The sequence below is a fragment of the Lepisosteus platostomus genome, chromosome 11 (assembly GCF_059453375.1).
Source record: "Lepisosteus platostomus isolate fLepPlt1 chromosome 11, fLepPlt1.hap1, whole genome shotgun sequence".
NCBI lineage: Eukaryota > Metazoa > Chordata > Actinopteri > Semionotiformes > Lepisosteidae > Lepisosteus > Lepisosteus platostomus.
The window spans coordinates 16,097,032-16,112,686 of record NC_142621.1 but is presented as its reverse complement, the minus strand read 5'-3'; positions in this window follow the sequence as shown (position 1 = coordinate 16,112,686).

Here is a 15,655-nt window from a genome sequence, read left to right as displayed (position 1 = left end):
GGTTAAGAGCTGAGTGTGTGGGCTCTTCAGAACCTTGCTGTTACATGGGGATTCAGTTGTCTGAAAAAACGCGTTTATTTCGGGCTGAAAAACACGTTTTGAAAAGTGTGTTGTTACTGCCCCATAACTTACATAGGGTTGACCAAACTTGCAGAAACATGTTTATTTCTGCTGAAAAACACGTTTTGACCCTTTCTGCACACTGGGGTTAAGAGCTGAGTGTGTGGGCTCTTCTTAGCCTTGCTGTTACATGGGGATTCAGTTGTCTGAAAAAACGCGTTTATTTCGGGCTGAAAAACACGTTTTGAAAAGTGTGCTGTTACTGCCCCATAACTTACATGGGGTTGACCAAACTTGCAGAAACATGTTTATTTCTGCTGAAAAACACGTTTTGACCCTTTCTGCACACTGGGGTTAAGAGCTGAGTGTGTGGGCTCTTCTGAGCCTTGCTGTTACATAGGGATTCAGTTGTCTGAAAAAACGCGTTTATTTCGGGCTGAAAAACACGTTTTGAAAAGTGTGTTGTTACTGCCCCATAACTTACATGGGGTTGACCAAACTTGCAGAAACATGTTTATTTCTGCTGAAAAACACGTTTTGACCCTTTCTGCACACTGGGGTTAAGATCTGAGTGTGTGGGCTCTTCTGAACCTTGCTGTTACATGGGGATTCAGTTGTCTGAAAAAACGCGTTTATTTCGGGCTGAAAAACACGTTTTGAAAAGTGTGTTGTTACTGCCCCATAACTTACATAGGGTTGACCAAACTTGCAGAAACATGTTTATTTCTGCTGAAAAACACGTTTTGACCCTTTCTGCACACTGGGGTTAAGAGCTGAGTGTGTGGGCTCTTCTTAGCCTTGCTGTTACATGGGGATTCAGTTGTCTGAAAAAACGCGTTTATTTCGGGCTGAAAAACACGTTTTGAAAAGTGTGCTGTTACTGCCCCATAACTTACATGGGGTTGACCAAACTTGCAGAAACATGTTTATTTCTGCTGAAAAACACGTTTTGACCCTTTCTGCACACTGGGGTTAAGAGCTGAGTGTGTGGGCTCTTCTGAGCCTTGCTGTTACATAGGGATTCAGTTGTCTGAAAAAACGCGTTTATTTCGGGCTGAAAAACACGTTTTGAAAAGTGTGTTGTTACTGCCCCATAACTTACATGGGGTTGACCAAACTTGCAGAAACATGTTTATTTCTGCTGAAAAACACGTTTTGACCCTTTCTGCACACTGGGGTTAACAGCTGAGTGTGTGGGCTCTTCTGAACCTTGCTGTTACATGGGGATTCAGTTGTCTGAAAAAACGCGTTTATTTCGGGCTGAAAAACACGTTTTGAAAAGTGTGTTGTTACTGCCCCATAACTTACATAGGGTTGACCAAACTTGCAGAAACATGTTTATTTCTGCTGAAAAACACGTTTTGACCCTTTCTGCACACTGGGGTTAAGATCTGAGTGTGTGGGCTCTTCTGAACCTTGCTGTTACATGGGGATTCAGTTGTCTGAAAAAACGCGTTTATTTCGGGCTGAACAACACGTTTTGAAAAGTGTGTTGTTACTGCCCCATAACTTACATGGGGTTGACCAAACTTGCAGAAACATGTTTATTTCTGCTGAAAAACACGTTTTGACCCTTTCTGCACACTGGGGTTAAGAGCTGAGTGTGTGGGCTCTTCTGAGCCTTGCTGTTACATGGGGATTCAGTTGTCTGAAAAAACGTGTTTATTTCGGGCTGAAAAACACGTTTTGAAAAGTGTGTTGTTACTGCCCCATAACTTACATGGGGTTGACCAAACTTTCAGAAACATGTTTATTTCTGCTGAAAAACACGTTTTGACCCTTTCTGCACACTGGGGTTAAGAGCTGAGTGTGTGGGCTCTTCTGAACCTTGCTGTTACATGGGGATTCAGTTGTCTGAAAAAACGCGTTTATTTCGGGCTGAAAAACACGTTTTGAAAAGTGTGCTGTTACTGTCCCATAACTTACATGGGGTTGACCAAACTTGCAGAAACATGTTTATTTCTGCTGAAAAACACGTTTTGACCCTTTCTGCACACTGGGGTTAAGAGCTGAGTGTGTGGGCTCTTCTGAACCTTGCTGTTACATGGGGATTCAGTTGTCTGAAAAAACGTGTTTATTTCGGGCTGAAAAACACGTTTTGAAAAGTGTGTTGTTACTGCCCCATAACTTACATGGGGTTGACCAAACTTTCAGAAACATGTTTATTTCTGCTGAAAAACACGTTTTGACCCTTTCTGCACACTGGGGTTAAGAGCTGAGTGTGTGGGCTCTTCAGAACCTTGCTGTTACATGGGGATTCAGTTGTCTGAAAAAACGCGTTTATTTCGGGCTGAAAAACACGTTTTGAAAAGTGTGTTGTTACTGCCCCATAACTTACATAGGGTTGACCAAACTTGCAGAAACATGTTTATTTCTGCTGAAAAACACGTTTTGACCCTTTCTGCACACTGGGGTTAAGAGCTGAGTGTGTGGGCTCTTCTTAGCCTTGCTGTTACATGGGGATTCAGTTGTCTGAAAAAACGCGTTTATTTCGGGCTGAAAAACACGTTTTGAAAAGTGTGCTGTTACTGCCCCATAACTTACATGGGGTTGACCAAACTTGCAGAAACATGTTTATTTCTGCTGAAAAACACGTTTTGACCCTTTCTGCACACTGGGGTTAAGAGCTGAGTGTGTGGGCTCTTCTGAGCCTTGCTGTTACATAGGGATTCAGTTGTCTGAAAAAACGCGTTTATTTCGGGCTGAAAAACACGTTTTGAAAAGTGTGTTGTTACTGCCCCATAACTTACATGGGGTTGACCAAACTTGCAGAAACATGTTTATTTCTGCTGAAAAACACGTTTTGACCCTTTCTGCACACTGGGGTTAAGATCTGAGTGTGTGGGCTCTTCTGAACCTTGCTGTTACATGGGGATTCAGTTGTCTGAAAAAACGCGTTTATTTCGGGCTGAAAAACACGTTTTGAAAAGTGTGTTGTTACTGCCCCATAACTTACATAGGGTTGACCAAACTTGCAGAAACATGTTTATTTCTGCTGAAAAACACGTTTTGACCCTTTCTGCACACTGGGGTTAAGAGCTGAGTGTGTGGGCTCTTCTTAGCCTTGCTGTTACATGGGGATTCAGTTGTCTGAAAAAACGCGTTTATTTCGGGCTGAAAAACACGTTTTGAAAAGTGTGCTGTTACTGCCCCATAACTTACATGGGGTTGACCAAACTTGCAGAAACATGTTTATTTCTGCTGAAAAACACGTTTTGACCCTTTCTGCACACTGGGGTTAAGAGCTGAGTGTGTGGGCTCTTCTGAGCCTTGCTGTTACATAGGGATTCAGTTGTCTGAAAAAACGCGTTCATTTCGGGCTGAAAAACACGTTTTGAAAAGTGTGTTGTTACTGCCCCATAACTTACATGGGGTTGACCAAACTTGCAGAAACATGTTTATTTCTGCTGAAAAACACGTTTTGACCCTTTCTGCACACTGGGGTTAAGATCTGAGTGTGTGGCTCTTCTGAACCTTGCTGTTACATGGGGATTCAGTTGTCTGAAAAAACGCGTTTATTTCGGGCTGAAAAACACGTTTTGAAAAGTGTGTTGTTACTGCCCCATAACTTACATGGGGTTGACCAAACTTGCAGAAACATGTTTATTTCTGCTGAAAAACACGTTTTGACCCTTTCTGCACACTGGGGATAAGAGCTGAGTGTGTGGGCTCTTCTGAACCTTGCTGTTACATGGGGATTCAGTTGTCTGAAAAAACGCGTTTATTTCGGGCTGAAAAACACGTTTTGAAAAGTGTGTTGTTACTGCCCCATAACTTACATGGGGTTGACCAAACTTGCAGAAACATGTTTATTTCTGCTGAAAAACACGTTTTGACCCTTTCTGCACACTGGGGTTAAGAGGTGAGTGTGTGGGCTCTTCTGAGCCTTGCTGTTACATGGGGATTCAGTTGTCTGAAAAAACGCGTTTATTTCGGGCTGAAAAACACGTTTTGAAAAGTGTGTTGTTACTGCCCCATAACTTACATGGGGTTGACCAAACTTGCAGAAACATGTTTATTTCTGCTGAAAAACACGTTTTGACCCTTTCTGCACACTGGGGTTAACAGCTGAGTGTGTGGGCTCTTCTGAACCTTGCTGTTACATGGGGATTCAGTTGTCTGAAAAAACGCGTTTATTTCGGGCTGAAAAACACGTTTTGAAAAGTGTGCTGTTACTGCCCCATAACTTACATGGGGTTGACCAAACTTGCAGAAACATGTTTATTTCTGCTGAAAAACACGTTTTGACCCTTTCTGCACACTGGGGTTAAGAGCTGAGTGTGTGGGCTCTTCTGAGCCTTGCTGTTACATAGGGATTCAGTTGTCTGAAAAAACGCGTTTATTTCGGGCTGAAAAACACGTTTTGAAAAGTGTGTTGTTACTGCCCCATAACTTACATGGGGTTGACCAAACTTGCAGAAACATGTTTATTTCTGCTGAAAAACACGTTTTGACCCTTTCTGCACACTGGGGTTAAGATCTGAGTGTGTGGGCTCTTCTGAACCTTGCTGTTACATGGGGATTCAGTTGTCTGAAAAAACGCGTTTATTTCGGGCTGAAAAACACGTTTTGAAAAGTGTGTTGTTACTGCCCCATAACTTACATGGGGTTGACCAAACTTGCAGAAACATGTTCATTTCTGCTGAAAAACACGTTTTGACCCTTTCTGCACACTGGGGTTAAGATCTGAGTGTGTGGGCTCTTCTGAACCTTGCTGTTACATGGGGATTCAGTTGTCTGAAAAAACGCGTTTATTTCGGGCTGAAAAACACGTTTTGAAAAGTGTGTTGTTACTGCCCCATAACTTACATGGGGTTGACCAAACTTGCAGAAACATGTTTATTTCTGCTGAAAAACACGTTTTGACCCTTTCTGCACACTGGGGATAAGAGCTGAGTGTGTGGGCTCTTCTGAACCTTGCTGTTACATGGGGATTCAGTTGTCTGAAAAAACGCGTTTATTTCGGGCTGAAAAACACGTTTTGAAAAGTGTGTTGTTACTGCCCCATAACTTACATGGGGTTGACCAAACTTGCAGAAACATGTTTATTTCTGCTGAAAAACACGTTTTGACCCTTTCTGCACACTGGGGTTAAGAGGTGAGTGTGTGGGCTCTTCTGAGCCTTGCTGTTACATGGGGATTCAGTTGTCTGAAAAAACGCGTTTATTTCGGGCTGAAAAACACGTTTTGAAAAGTGTGTTGTTACTGCCCCATAACTTACATGGGGTTGACCAAACTTGCAGAAACATGTTTATTTCTGCTGAAAAACACGTTTTGACCCTTTCTGCACACTGGGGTTAACAGCTGAGTGTGTGGGCTCTTCTGAACCTTGCTGTTACATGGGGATTCAGTTGTCTGAAAAAACGCGTTTATTTCGGGCTGAAAAACACGTTTTGAAAAGTGTGTTGTTACTGCCCCATAACTTACATAGGGTTGACCAAACTTGCAGAAACATGTTTATTTCTGCTGAAAAACACGTTTTGACCCTTTCTGCACACTGGGGTTAAGATCTGAGTGTGTGGGCTCTTCTGAACCTTGCTGTTACATGGGGATTCAGTTGTCTGAAAAAACGCGTTTATTTCGGGCTGAACAACACGTTTTGAAAAGTGTGTTGTTACTGCCCCATAACTTACATGGGGTTGACCAAACTTGCAGAAACATGTTTATTTCTGCTGAAAAACACGTTTTGACCCTTTCTGCACACTGGGGTTAAGAGCTGAGTGTGTGGGCTCTTCTGAGCCTTGCTGTTACATGGGGATTCAGTTGTCTGAAAAAACGTGTTTATTTCGGGCTGAAAAACACGTTTTGAAAAGTGTGTTGTTACTGCCCCATAACTTACATGGGGTTGACCAAACTTTCAGAAACATGTTTATTTCTGCTGAAAAACACGTTTTGACCCTTTCTGCACACTGGGGTTAAAAGCTGAGTGTGTGGGCTCTTCAGAACCTTGCTGTTACATGGGGATTCAGTTGTCTGAAAAAACGCGTTTATTTCGGGCTGAAAAACACGTTTTGAAAAGTGTGCTGTTACTGCCCCATAACTTACATGGGGTTGACCAAACTTGCAGAAACATGTTTATTTCAGCTGAAAAACACGTTTTGACCCTTTCTGCACACTGGGGTTAAGAGCTGAGTGTGTGGGCTCTTCTGAACCTTGCTGTTACATGGGGATTCAGTTGTCTGAAAAAACGCGTTTATTTCGGGCTGAAAAACACGTTTTGAAAAGTGTGTTGTTACTGCCCCATAACTTACATAGGGTTGACCAAACTTGCAGAAACATGTTTATTTCTGCTGAAAAACACGTTTTGACCCTTTCTGCACACTGGGGTTAAGAGCTGAGTGTGTGGGCTCTTCTGAACCTTGCTGTTACATGGGGATTCAGTTGTCTGAAAAAACGCGTTTATTTCGGGCTGAAAAACACGTTTTGAAAAGTGTGCTGTTACTGTCCCATAACTTACATGGGGTTGACCAAACTTGCAGAAACATGTTTATTTCTGCTGAAAAACACGTTTTGACCCTTTCTGCACACTGGGGTTAAGAGCTGAGTGTGTGGGCTCTTCTGAACCTTGCTGTTACATGGGGATTCAGTTGTCTGAAAAAACGTGTTTATTTCGGGCTGAAAAACACGTTTTGAAAAGTGTGTTGTTACTGCCCCATAACTTACATGGGGTTGACCAAACTTTCAGAAACATGTTTATTTCTGCTGAAAAACACGTTTTGACCCTTTCTGCACACTGGGGTTAAGAGCTGAGTGTGTGGGCTCTTCAGAACCTTGCTGTTACATGGGGATTCAGTTGTCTGAAAAAACGCGTTTATTTCGGGCTGAAAAACACGTTTTGAAAAGTGTGTTGTTACTGCCCCATAACTTACATAGGGTTGACCAAACTTGCAGAAACATGTTTATTTCTGCTGAAAAACACGTTTTGACCCTTTCTGCACACTGGGGTTAAGAGCTGAGTGTGTGGGCTCTTCTTAGCCTTGCTGTTACATGGGGATTCAGTTGTCTGAAAAAACGCGTTTATTTCGGGCTGAAAAACACGTTTTGAAAAGTGTGTTGTTACTGCCCCATAACTTACATGGGGTTGACCAAACTTGCAGAAACATGTTTATTTCTGCTGAAAAACACGTTTTGACCCTTTCTGCACACTGGGGTTAAGAGGTGAGTGTGTGGGCTCTTCTGAGCCTTGCTGTTACATGGGGATTCAGTTGTCTGAAAAAACGCGTTTATTTCGGGCTGAAAAACACGTTTTGAAAAGTGTGTTGTTACTGCCCCATAACTTACATGGGGTTGACCAAACTTGCAGAAACATGTTTATTTCTGCTGAAAAACACGTTTTGACCCTTTCTGCACACTGGGGTTAACAGCTGAGTGTGTGGGCTCTTCTGAACCTTGCTGTTACATGGGGATTCAGTTGTCTGAAAAAACGCGTTTATTTCGGGCTGAAAAACACGTTTTGAAAAGTGTGTTGTTACTGCCCCATAACTTACATAGGGTTGACCAAACTTGCAGAAACATGTTTATTTCTGCTGAAAAACACGTTTTGACCCTTTCTGCACACTGGGGTTAAGAGCTGAGTGTGTGGGCTCTTCTGAACCTTGCTGTTACATGGGGATTCAGTTGTCTGAAAAAACGCGTTTATTTCGGGCTGAAAAACACGTTTTGAAAAGTGTGCTGTTACTGTCCCATAACTTACATGGGGTTGACCAAACTTGCAGAAACATGTTTATTTCTGCTGAAAAACACGTTTTGACCCTTTCTGCACACTGGGGTTAAGAGCTGAGTGTGTGGGCTCTTCTGAAACTTGCTGTTACATGGGGATTCAGTTGTCTGAAAAAACGCGTTTATTTCGGGCTGAAAAACACGTTTTGAAAAGTGTGTTGTTACTGCCCCATAACTTACATGGGGTTGACCAAACTTGCAGAAACATGTTTATTTCTGCTGAAAAACACGTTTTGACCCTTTCTGCACACTGGGGTTAAGAGCTGAGTGTGTGGGCTCTTCTGAACCTTGCTGTTACATGGGGATTCAGTTGTCTGAAAAAACGCGTTTATTTCGGGCTGAAAAACACGTTTTGAAAAGTGTGTTGTTACTGCCCCATAACTTACATAGGGTTGACCAAACTTGCAGAAACATGTTTATTTCAGCTGAAAAACACGTTTTGACCCTTTCTGCACACTGGGGTTAAGAGCTGAGTGTGTGGGCTCTTCTGAGCCTTGCTGTTACATAGGGATTCAGTTGTCTGAAAAAACGTGTTTATTTCGGGCTGAAAAACACGTTTTGAAAAGTGTGCTGTTACTGCCCCATAACTTACATGGGGTTGACCAAACTTGCAGAAACATGTTTATTTCTGCTGAAAAACACGTTTTGACCCTTTCTGCACACTGGGGTTAAGAGCTGAGTGTGTGGGCTCTTCTGAGCCTTGCTGTTACATAGGGATTCAGTTGTCTGAAAAAACGCGTTTATTTCGGGCTGAAAAACACGTTTTGAAAAGTGTGTTGTTACTGCCCCATAACTTACATGGGGTTGACCAAACTTGCAGAAACATGTTTATTTCTGCTGAAAAACACGTTTTGACCCTTTCTGCACACTGGGGTTAAGATCTGAGTGTGTGGGCTCTTCTGAACCTTGCTGTTACATGGGGATTCAGTTGTCTGAAAAAACGCGTTTATTTCGGGCTGAAAAACACGTTTTGAAAAGTGTGTTGTTACTGCCCCATAACTTACATGGGGTTGACCAAACTTGCAGAAACATGTTCATTTCTGCTGAAAAACACGTTTTGACCCTTTCTGCACACTGGGGTTAAGATCTGAGTGTGTGGGCTCTTCTGAACCTTGCTGTTACATGGGGATTCAGTTGTCTGAAAAAACGCGTTTATTTCGGGCTGAAAAACACGTTTTGAAAAGTGTGTTGTTACTGCCCCATAACTTACATGGGGTTGACCAAACTTGCAGAAACATGTTTATTTCTGCTGAAAAACACGTTTTGACCCTTTCTGCACACTGGGGATAAGAGCTGAGTGTGTGGGCTCTTCTGAACCTTGCTGTTACATGGGGATTCAGTTGTCTGAAAAAACGCGTTTATTTCGGGCTGAAAAACACGTTTTGAAAAGTGTGTTGTTACTGCCCCATAACTTACATGGGGTTGACCAAACTTGCAGAAACATGTTTATTTCTGCTGAAAAACACGTTTTGACCCTTTCTGCACACTGGGGTTAAGAGGTGAGTGTGTGGGCTCTTCTGAGCCTTGCTGTTACATGGGGATTCAGTTGTCTGAAAAAACGCGTTTATTTCGGGCTGAAAAACACGTTTTGAAAAGTGTGTTGTTACTGCCCCATAACTTACATGGGGTTGACCAAACTTGCAGAAACATGTTTATTTCTGCTGAAAAACACGTTTTGACCCTTTCTGCACACTGGGGTTAACAGCTGAGTGTGTGGGCTCTTCTGAACCTTGCTGTTACATGGGGATTCAGTTGTCTGAAAAAACGCGTTTATTTCGGGCTGAAAAACACGTTTTGAAAAGTGTGCTGTTACTGCCCCATAACTTACATGGGGTTGACCAAACTTGCAGAAACATGTTTATTTCTGCTGAAAAACACGTTTTGACCCTTTCTGCACACTGGGGTTAAGAGCTGAGTGTGTGGGCTCTTCTGAGCCTTGCTGTTACATAGGGATTCAGTTGTCTGAAAAAACGCGTTTATTTCGGGCTGAAAAACACGTTTTGAAAAGTGTGTTGTTACTGCCCCATAACTTACATGGGGTTGACCAAACTTGCAGAAACATGTTTATTTCTGCTGAAAAACACGTTTTGACCCTTTCTGCACACTGGGGTTAAGATCTGAGTGTGTGGGCTCTTCTGAACCTTGCTGTTACATGGGGATTCAGTTGTCTGAAAAAACGCGTTTATTTCGGGCTGAAAAACACGTTTTGAAAAGTGTGTTGTTACTGCCCCATAACTTACATGGGGTTGACCAAACTTGCAGAAACATGTTCATTTCTGCTGAAAAACACGTTTTGACCCTTTCTGCACACTGGGGTTAAGATCTGAGTGTGTGGGCTCTTCTGAACCTTGCTGTTACATGGGGATTCAGTTGTCTGAAAAAACGCGTTTATTTCGGGCTGAAAAACACGTTTTGAAAAGTGTGTTGTTACTGCCCCATAACTTACATGGGGTTGACCAAACTTGCAGAAACATGTTTATTTCTGCTGAAAAACACGTTTTGACCCTTTCTGCACACTGGGGATAAGAGCTGAGTGTGTGGGCTCTTCTGAACCTTGCTGTTACATGGGGATTCAGTTGTCTGAAAAAACGCGTTTATTTCGGGCTGAAAAACACGTTTTGAAAAGTGTGTTGTTACTGCCCCATAACTTACATGGGGTTGACCAAACTTGCAGAAACATGTTTATTTCTGCTGAAAAACACGTTTTGACCCTTTCTGCACACTGGGGTTAAGAGGTGAGTGTGTGGGCTCTTCTGAGCCTTGCTGTTACATGGGGATTCAGTTGTCTGAAAAAACGCGTTTATTTCGGGCTGAAAAACACGTTTTGAAAAGTGTGTTGTTACTGCCCCATAACTTACATGGGGTTGACCAAACTTGCAGAAACATGTTTATTTCTGCTGAAAAACACGTTTTGACCCTTTCTGCACACTGGGGTTAACAGCTGAGTGTGTGGGCTCTTCTGAACCTTGCTGTTACATGGGGATTCAGTTGTCTGAAAAAACGCGTTTATTTCGGGCTGAAAAACACGTTTTGAAAAGTGTGTTGTTACTGCCCCATAACTTACATAGGGTTGACCAAACTTGCAGAAACATGTTTATTTCTGCTGAAAAACACGTTTTGACCCTTTCTGCACACTGGGGTTAAGAGCTGAGTGTGTGGGCTCTTCTGAACCTTGCTGTTACATGGGGATTCAGTTGTCTGAAAAAACGCGTTTATTTCGGGCTGAAAAACACGTTTTGAAAAGTGTGCTGTTACTGTCCCATAACTTACATGGGGTTGACCAAACTTGCAGAAACATGTTTATTTCTGCTGAAAAACACGTTTTGACCCTTTCTGCACACTGGGGTTAAGAGCTGAGTGTGTGGGCTCTTCTGAAACTTGCTGTTACATGGGGATTCAGTTGTCTGAAAAAACGCGTTTATTTCGGGCTGAAAAACACGTTTTGAAAAGTGTGTTGTTACTGCCCCATAACTTACATGGGGTTGACCAAACTTGCAGAAACATGTTTATTTCTGCTGAAAAACACGTTTTGACCCTTTCTGCACACTGGGGTTAAGAGCTGAGTGTGTGGGCTCTTCTGAACCTTGCTGTTACATGGGGATTCAGTTGTCTGAAAAAACGCGTTTATTTCGGGCTGAAAAACACGTTTTGAAAAGTGTGTTGTTACTGCCCCATAACTTACATAGGGTTGACCAAACTTGCAGAAACATGTTTATTTCAGCTGAAAAACACGTTTTGACCCTTTCTGCACACTGGGGTTAAGAGCTGAGTGTGTGGGCTCTTCTGAGCCTTGCTGTTACACAGGGATTCAGTTGTCTGAAAAAACGTGTTTATTTCGGGCTGAAAAACACGTTTTGAAAAGTGTGCTGTTACTGCCCCATAACTTACATGGGGTTGACCAAACTTGCAGAAACATGTTTATTTCTGCTGAAAAACACGTTTTGACCCTTTCTGCACACTGGGGTTAAGAGCTGAGTGTGTGGGCTCTTCTGAGCCTTGCTGTTACATAGGGATTCAGTTGTCTGAAAAAACGCGTTTATTTCGGGCTGAAAAACACGTTTTGAAAAGTGTGCTGTTACTGCCCCATAACTTACATGGGGTTGACCAAACTTGCAGAAACATGTTTATTTCTGCTGAAAAACACGTTTTGACCCTTTCTGCACACTGGGGTTAAGAGCTGAGTGTGTGGGCTCTTCAGAACCTTGCTGTTACATGGGGATTCAGTTGTCTGAAAAAACGCGTTTATTTCGGGCTGAAAAACACGTTTTGAAAAGTGTGTTGTTACTGCCCCATAACTTACATAGGGTTGACCAAACTTGCAGAAACATGTTTATTTCTGCTGAAAAACACGTTTTGACCCTTTCTGCACACTGGGGTTAAGAGCTGAGTGTGTGGGCTCTTCTTAGCCTTGCTGTTACATGGGGATTCAGTTGTCTGAAAAAACGCGTTTATTTCGGGCTGAAAAACACGTTTTGAAAAGTGTGCTGTTACTGCCCCATAACTTACATGGGGTTGACCAAACTTGCAGAAACATGTTTATTTCTGCTGAAAAACACGTTTTGACCCTTTCTGCACACTGGGGTTAAGAGCTGAGTGTGTGGGCTCTTCTGAGCCTTGCTGTTACATAGGGATTCAGTTGTCTGAAAAAACGCGTTTATTTCGGGCTGAAAAACACGTTTTGAAAAGTGTGTTGTTACTGCCCCATAACTTACATGGGGTTGACCAAACTTGCAGAAACATGTTTATTTCTGCTGAAAAACACGTTTTGACCCTTTCTGCACACTGGGGTTAAGATCTGAGTGTGTGGGCTCTTCTGAACCTTGCTGTTACATGGGGATTCAGTTGTCTGAAAAAACGCGTTTATTTCGGGCTGAAAAACACGTTTTGAAAAGTGTGTTGTTACTGCCCCATAACTTACATGGGGTTGACCAAACTTGCAGAAACATGTTCATTTCTGCTGAAAAACACGTTTTGACCCTTTCTGCACACTGGGGTTAAGATCTGAGTGTGTGGGCTCTTCTGAACCTTGCTGTTACATGGGGATTCAGTTGTCTGAAAAAACGCGTTTATTTCGGGCTGAAAAACACGTTTTGAAAAGTGTGTTGTTACTGCCCCATAACTTACATGGGGTTGACCAAACTTGCAGAAACATGTTTATTTCTGCTGAAAAACACGTTTTGACCCTTTCTGCACACTGGGGTTAAGAGCTGAGTGTGTGGGCTCTTCTGAGCCTTGCTGTTACATGGGGATTCAGTTGTCTGAAAAAACGTGTTTATTTCGGGCTGAAAAACACGTTTTGAAAAGTGTGTTGTTACTGCCCCATAACTTACATGGGGTTGACCAAACTTTCAGAAACATGTTTATTTCTGCTGAAAAACACGTTTTGACCCTTTCTGCACACTGGGGTTAAAAGCTGAGTGTGTGGGCTCTTCAGAACCTTGCTGTTACATGGGGATTCAGTTGTCTGAAAAAACGCGTTTATTTCGGGCTGAAAAACACGTTTTGAAAAGTGTGCTGTTACTGCCCCATAACTTACATGGGGTTGACCAAACTTGCAGAAACATGTTTATTTCAGCTGAAAAACACGTTTTGACCCTTTCTGCACACTGGGGTTAAGAGCTGAGTGTGTGGGCTCTTCTGAACCTTGCTGTTACATGGGGATTCAGTTGTCTGAAAAAACGCGTTTATTTCGGGCTGAAAAACACGTTTTGAAAAGTGTGTTGTTACTGCCCCATAACTTACATAGGGTTGACCAAACTTGCAGAAACATGTTTATTTCTGCTGAAAAACACGTTTTGACCCTTTCTGCACACTGGGGTTAAGAGCTGAGTGTGTGGGCTCTTCTGAACCTTGCTGTTACATGGGGATTCAGTTGTCTGAAAAAACGCGTTTATTTCGGGCTGAAAAACACGTTTTGAAAAGTGTGCTGTTACTGTCCCATAACTTACATGGGGTTGACCAAACTTGCAGAAACATGTTTATTTCTGCTGAAAAACACGTTTTGACCCTTTCTGCACACTGGGGTTAAGAGCTGAGTGTGTGGGCTCTTCTGAACCTTGCTGTTACATGGGGATTCAGTTGTCTGAAAAAACGTGTTTATTTCGGGCTGAAAAACACGTTTTGAAAAGTGTGTTGTTACTGCCCCATAACTTACATGGGGTTGACCAAACTTTCAGAAACATGTTTATTTCTGCTGAAAAACACGTTTTGACCCTTTCTGCACACTGGGGTTAAGAGCTGAGTGTGTGGGCTCTTCAGAACCTTGCTGTTACATGGGGATTCAGTTGTCTGAAAAAACGCGTTTATTTCGGGCTGAAAAACACGTTTTGAAAAGTGTGTTGTTACTGCCCCATAACTTACATAGGGTTGACCAAACTTGCAGAAACATGTTTATTTCTGCTGAAAAACACGTTTTGACCCTTTCTGCACACTGGGGTTAAGAGCTGAGTGTGTGGGCTCTTCTTAGCCTTGCTGTTACATGGGGATTCAGTTGTCTGAAAAAACGCGTTTATTTCGGGCTGAAAAACACGTTTTGAAAAGTGTGTTGTTACTGCCCCATAACTTACATGGGGTTGACCAAACTTGCAGAAACATGTTTATTTCTGCTGAAAAACACGTTTTGACCCTTTCTGCACACTGGGGTTAAGAGGTGAGTGTGTGGGCTCTTCTGAGCCTTGCTGTTACATGGGGATTCAGTTGTCTGAAAAAACGCGTTTATTTCGGGCTGAAAAACACGTTTTGAAAAGTGTGTTGTTACTGCCCCATAACTTACATGGGGTTGACCAAACTTGCAGAAACATGTTTATTTCTGCTGAAAAACACGTTTTGACCCTTTCTGCACACTGGGGTTAACAGCTGAGTGTGTGGGCTCTTCTGAACCTTGCTGTTACATGGGGATTCAGTTGTCTGAAAAAACGCGTTTATTTCGGGCTGAAAAACACGTTTTGAAAAGTGTGTTGTTACTGCCCCATAACTTACATAGGGTTGACCAAACTTGCAGAAACATGTTTATTTCTGCTGAAAAACACGTTTTGACCCTTTCTGCACACTGGGGTTAAGAGCTGAGTGTGTGGGCTCTTCTGAACCTTGCTGTTACATGGGGATTCAGTTGTCTGAAAAAACGCGTTTATTTCGGGCTGAAAAACACGTTTTGAAAAGTGTGCTGTTACTGTCCCATAACTTACATGGGGTTGACCAAACTTGCAGAAACATGTTTATTTCTGCTGAAAAACACGTTTTGACCCTTTCTGCACACTGGGGTTAAGAGCTGAGTGTGTGGGCTCTTCTGAAACTTGCTGTTACATGGGGATTCAGTTGTCTGAAAAAACGCGTTTATTTCGGGCTGAAAAACACGTTTTGAAAAGTGTGTTGTTACTGCCCCATAACTTACATGGGGTTGACCAAACTTGCAGAAACATGTTTATTTCTGCTGAAAAACACGTTTTGACCCTTTCTGCACACTGGGGTTAAGAGCTGAGTGTGTGGGCTCTTCTGAACCTTGCTGTTACATGGGGATTCAGTTGTCTGAAAAAACGCGTTTATTTCGGGCTGAAAAACACGTTTTGAAAAGTGTGTTGTTACTGCCCCATAACTTACATAGGGTTGACCAAACTTGCAGAAACATGTTTATTTCAGCTGAAAAACACGTTTTGACCCTTTCTGCACACTGGGGTTAAGAGCTGAGTGTGTGGGCTCTTCTGAGCCTTGCTGTTACATAGGGATTCAGTTGTCTGAAAAAACGTGTTTATTTCGGGCTGAAAAACACGTTTTGAAAAGTGTGCTGTTACTGCCCCATAACTTACATGGGGTTGACCAAACTTGCAGAAACATGTTTATTTCTGCTGAAAAACACGTTTTGACCCTTTCTGCACACTGG